We start from the raw sequence: 5793 nt of genomic DNA, 5'->3' as shown, positions 1-5793 counted from the left end.
CCTCAGGTGGGAGGTTATAAATTCACCAAGGTACTCATGGATGGAGGGAGCAGTATTAACATCCTGTACTATGAGACATTCCGCCGCATGGGGCTAACAGACAAGGATCTCAGACCGTCTAATACGGTGTTCCATGGTGTGGTGCCTGGCAAATCGGCATATCCTGTTGGTAAGATAGCCCTAGAGGTGGCTTTTGGGGACGAGCATGATTCCCGATCCGAGACACTAACCTTTGAGGTGGTGAAGATCCAGAGCCCGTATCACGCCTTGTTTGGGCGGCCGGCTTATGCCAAGTTCATGGCACAGCCTTGTTATATCTATTTGCAGCTCAAGATGCCGGGTCACAAAGGGACAATAACGGTTCATGGGAGCCGCAAGGTTGCTTTGGAATGTGAAGAAGGTGATGCGGCCTATGCAGAGTCGGTTTGTGCCACGGAGGAGTTAAAATATTATAAGGACAATGTTGATCCGGCGGATATGACCCCTTTGCAGAACCCAACTACGGAGCATGATTCAGATCTGAAGTTTGAATCAGCGGCTGAGACTAAGCTTGTTGACTTCGTGCCTGGCGATTCGTCCAAGCAGTTCACTGTCAGTGCCAACTTGGACCCTAAATAGGAAAGCGCGCTCATCGAGTTCATCCGTGAGAATCGGGACATTTTTGCATGGAAGCCTTCTGACATGCCAGGTGTATCGAGGGAACTCGCTGAGCACACTCTTAATGTTGATCCCAAGTATAAACCGGTAAAGCAATTTCTCCGCCGGTTTAACAAAGAGAGGCGCAAAGCCATTGGGGAGGAGGTAGCCAGGCTCTTAGCAGCTGGCTTTATCGTGGAAGTGTTTCATCCCGAGTGGCTTGCTAATCCGGTGCTGGTTCTTAAGAAAAATGGCACTTGGCGTATGTGTGTGGATTATACGGATCTTAACAAGGCTTGTCTAGCGGATCCTTTTGCCCTTCCCCGCATTGACCAGATTATTGATGCCATGGCGGGTTGTGAGCGTTTGAGTTTTTTGGATGCGTATTCTGGGTATCATCAGATCAAAATGGCGGTTAAGGACCAGGAGAAGACGGCGTTTATTACTCCCTTTGGAGCCTTCTGCTATGTATCTATGCCTTTTGGGCTCAAGAGTGCCCAAGCCACTTATCAACGGTGTGTACAGAATTGCCTGCATAAAAAAAACGGCCGCAATGTGCACGCCTATGTGGATGATATTGTCGTCACATCAAGACAGAAGGAGACACTTGTTGATGATTTAAAGGAAACCTTTGACAACTTGCAGGTTTATAAGATGATGCTTAACCCTGCCAAATGTGTTTTTGGTGTTCCGGCAGGCAAGTTACTGGGTTTTCTTGTGTCCAACAGAGGAATTGAGGCTAATCCGGAGAAGATTACGGCTATCACCTCCCTGGCTAAACCGAAGTGTATCAACGATGTTCAGCGTTTGGCGGGTCGGATTGCCGCACTAAGCCGGTTTATCAGCCGCCTCGGAGAGAAGGCCATCCCTTTATACCAGATGTTGAGAAAGACAGATCAATTCATCTGGAGTCCAGCTGCTGATGAGGCGTTGGAGGACTTGAAGCGGCAATTAGCCAATCCGCCCATTCTTGCAGCTCCGGTCGACAAAGAGCCGTTATTGTTATACATAGCGGCCAATGCTCGTGAAGTTAGCGTGGCTATTGTGGTAGAACGCAAGGAGGCAGGCAAGGAATATCCGGTTCAGCGGCCGGTTTACTATTTCAGCGAGGTGCTTATCGAATCCAAGCAAAGGTATCCGCATTGGCAGAAGATGGTATATGGAGTTTTCATGGCAAGCCGGAAGTTGAAGCAATACTTCCAAGGGCACCCCATCACAGTGGTCAGTTCAGCTCCCTTGGGCGATATCATACAGAACCGGGAGGCGACTGGCCGGATTGCCAAGTGAGCCATAGAACTCGGGCCGCACGGATTAAAGTACGTGCCTCAGACGGCGGTGAAGTCTCAAGCACTTGTTGATTTCATCAATGATTGGACGGAGTTGCAAGCACCAGAGGAAAAGCTAGATCACACATATTGGACTATCCATTTTGATGGATCCAGGCAATTGGAAGGCTTGGGGGCTGGAGTCGTGTTAACTTCCCCAAGAGGTGATAAGTTTTGTTATGTTCTCCGCTTAATGTTCCCTTGTACTAATAATGCAGCTGAGTATGAAGCCTTGCTCCATGGTCTCCGGATGGCTAAAGAGATGAATTTAAGTCGGGTTAAGTGCTTTGGTGACTCGGACCTCGTAGCTCAACAGGTGTCTGGCACTTGGGATTCTAAAGACCCACTCATGGCTGCATATCGTCGTGAGGTGGACATTGTTGCAGGTCACTTCAAGGGTTATCAGGTGGATCATGTGGATCGTCGGAAAAATGAAGCGGCGACGCTTTAAGCCGGTTGGGCTCTCAGCGTAAACCGGCCCCGCCTAATGTCTTTCTTGATGTATTGCACAATCCCTCAGTCAAGCTCCTAGGTGAAGCGGATTTGGCTATTCCTGATCCGGAGGCTCAATTGGTGGCAGCCCTGCATATTATACCGGATTGGACAGTTCCCTATCTTGCGTACATGAGCCGGGGAGAGTTGCCAGAGGATGAGACTCTAGCCAGGCAGATAGTCCGGCGATCCAAATCTATGACAATTATCAATGGCGAATTGCATCATTGTAGTGTATCAGGGGCATTTCAACACTGAGTCTCTCCTGCGGAAGGTTGTGAAATTTTACGCGAAATTCATGAAGGGGATTGTGGTCACCACGCCGGTTCAAAGTCTCTGGTGGCTAAGGCGTTTCGTCACGGGTTTTACTGGTTGACAGCTCATGCTGATCCGGAGGACTTGGTTAAACGGTGTGATGGCTGTCAGAAATTTTCAAGGCGTGCTCATGTGCCGACTCAAGAATTGAGGATGATTCCAATTACTTGGCCATTTGCAACATGGGGGCTGGATATGGTCGGACCTTTTAAAAGATCCAAGGATAAGAAAACCCACCTTTTGGTGGCAGTTGACAAGTTTACCAAGTGGGTTGAAGCGGAGCCTGTCAGCAAGTGTGATGCAGCTACAGCGGTGCAGTTCATTAAAAAGGTGATTTTCCGGTTTGGCTTTCCACACAGTATCATTACTGACAATGGTACCAATCTATCCAAGGGTTCTATGAAGGAATTCTGTGAACGTGAGCACATCAGGCTTGACATATCATCAGTAGCTCACCCCCAGTCCAATGGGCAGGCAGAACGAGCTAATCAAGAGATCTTGCGAGGCATCAAACCCCGGCTTATGGCTCCCTTGCAAAGAAAACCGGGATGTTGGGTTGAAGAGCTACCATCTGTACTATGGAGTATCAACACTACGCCGAACCAATCTACAGGATACACACCGTTTTTTATGGTCTTCGGAGCGGAGGCGGTTCTCCCTAGTGATATCCAGCACGATTCGCCTCGTGTGGCGGCTTATGTTGAAGCGGACAATGAGACAGCACGTCAAGATGCTTTGGACCTATTAGATGAGGAGCATGACATAGCGGCTGCCTGCTCGGCGATTTATCAACAAGATCTTCGTCGCTATCACAGTCGCCGGGTTAGAACCAGAACTTTTCAAGAAGGAGATTTGGTGCTTCGTCTCATCCAAGATCAGACGGATATGCACAAGTTATCCCCACCATGGGAGGGACCTTTCGTGGTCAGCAAGAATCTGCACAACGGGTCATACTATCTGATTGATATCCGAGAGCATAAAGATTCACGCACATCAGAGGAGGAGACCAACAGGCCGTGGAATATAGCTCATCTTCGGCCTTACTACACTTGAGCCATCGGCTCTATCTATGTACATATCATGGCAGTGTATATATTATCATTGATATAATAAAACCGGAGCCTCAGCTAAAGCGGGGTCTCTGTCCTTTCATATCATGCGTGGTTACATGGAGTGGTTCTGTTTTAAAACGGCCTCTGGTTTACCCCTTGAAATTTGCTTTTCAAATAACTTTGTGATATCACTTGGGGCCTTGGTCATGTCCGAACCAACGCGACACCTTTTGATAGGTGAAAGCCACCAGATCACTTGGGGACATGGTCAAGTCTGAACCAGTCACGCCTCTTGATCGGCCTAAGGCCACCAAATCACTTGGGGGCCTGGTCGAACCCGAACCATTGCCACGCCTTTTGATCGGCATAATTGCCACGGTTTCATTTGGGGACCTGGCTGACTTGAACCATTGTCACTCCTATTGGGGGCTTGGTCCTGTCCGACCATGGTAACACCATCTGATCAGCTCAGTAAAGCATGTTTTTGCAAACGGTTTTTATCATTGCCTTTGCTACCATATTTCTTTTATGACTATTCTTCAATTTTTGTTGTGTTTCCTTTGAACCAACAACACTTTTTTACCGGTTCAGCTGACGGAAATCGGTTCATTTGTATTCCGGAGAAATATGTCCGGTTTAACTTTCCTGTTAACATCATGAAGTAGCAGGGGGGCTCATAATGACCCAACACGATTTACATGGGAGTTGTTTTCTCCCCTTTGATGGTAACGGTTTATAAATATTCTGTTTCAAGCCTGGCTAAGCCAACTTCATGCCCAGCGATGGCAGGTATTTTGTATCACATATTTGATTATATGTTTTAAATACATTGATATATATATATATCAAGGTTATAAACCGGTTGGCGATATAACCGCCATCGCAGTTCAAGATTTTCTGATTGCAGGAAATATAATTAAGGATTTTAAGCAAAAGCATCAGTACTTATGCACGAAGGCATATTTCGAGACAGAAGTATTGGCTATCCTATTACAAGGCAACGCGGTGCCCAAATAAGATCATTATTGTTCCAGCGGATCATAATACATCAGTTATGTAAACCGGCTTCCGGTTCAAGCTTGCTCATCAAACCGGTCTGATGGTTGTGGGTCGTCCCGTGCTGCTTCAGCTTCCTCATCTCTATCCATTGGCTGGAAGTCAACAGTGGACCAGTCGATTCCCATTAAAGATTGAAAGACAGCCTCTTCATGGATCAGAGACGATGATTCATATCAGGAGCGTAAGTATGCTTACGGATTGGAGGAATCAGATTTTCCGCTTCAGGAGTAGGTGCAGGCACTCGTTTGTTCTGGTCATTGTACTGAGCTTGATAATGCGACAAGTCTGCCTCTTCAGCCAGTTGACAAGCCAGAGGGCGTACTGCATGGTTTATCGCCCTCAAATCATCTTCATTGAACTCTGAGCCATCTTCATTCAAGCTGGGATAGCCTTGAGCTGCTTCAACAGGATCGAAATCCGGCACCCATGCTTTTTCCCGGATCAAGGCATTAATGGCTCCGGTTCGAGCAGCAGATTTCTTTAGTTCTTCAATCTGAGCAGGAAGCATTGACAACCTATTAAGAGTGTCTTGGATTAAGGAAGGTGCTAGATTGTTATGCGATGCAGTGGTGATGATCCATTGCGCTCCGGTATATAGCTGTTCAATTAAAGTGTAGGTAGCCTTCAACTTCTTCCGAACATCTGACCCTAAGTGACCAATGCCTGTACCTATAACAATACAGGAAAGATCACAAACCGGATCTATCATAAGCAGGCCAGAGTTGTCCAAGAAACCAAAAGGAACTTACCAAAGATAGCAGCAGTCATGGAATGTACTTGCCGCTTTACGGCGGTCAGCTCATCTACCACCGGTTTAAGAGCAGCTTCAGCGTTTTCAGCTCTTTTTATTAAATCGGCCTTCTCAGTGGCCCAATCAGTCCGCTCCTTCTCAAAGCCCTCCTTCAGCTGTTCTG

The sequence above is a fragment of the Triticum aestivum genome, chromosome 3B, assembly GCF_018294505.1.
Source record: "Triticum aestivum cultivar Chinese Spring chromosome 3B, IWGSC CS RefSeq v2.1, whole genome shotgun sequence".
NCBI lineage: Eukaryota > Viridiplantae > Streptophyta > Magnoliopsida > Poales > Poaceae > Triticum > Triticum aestivum.
This window is presented reverse-complemented; position numbering follows the sequence as displayed.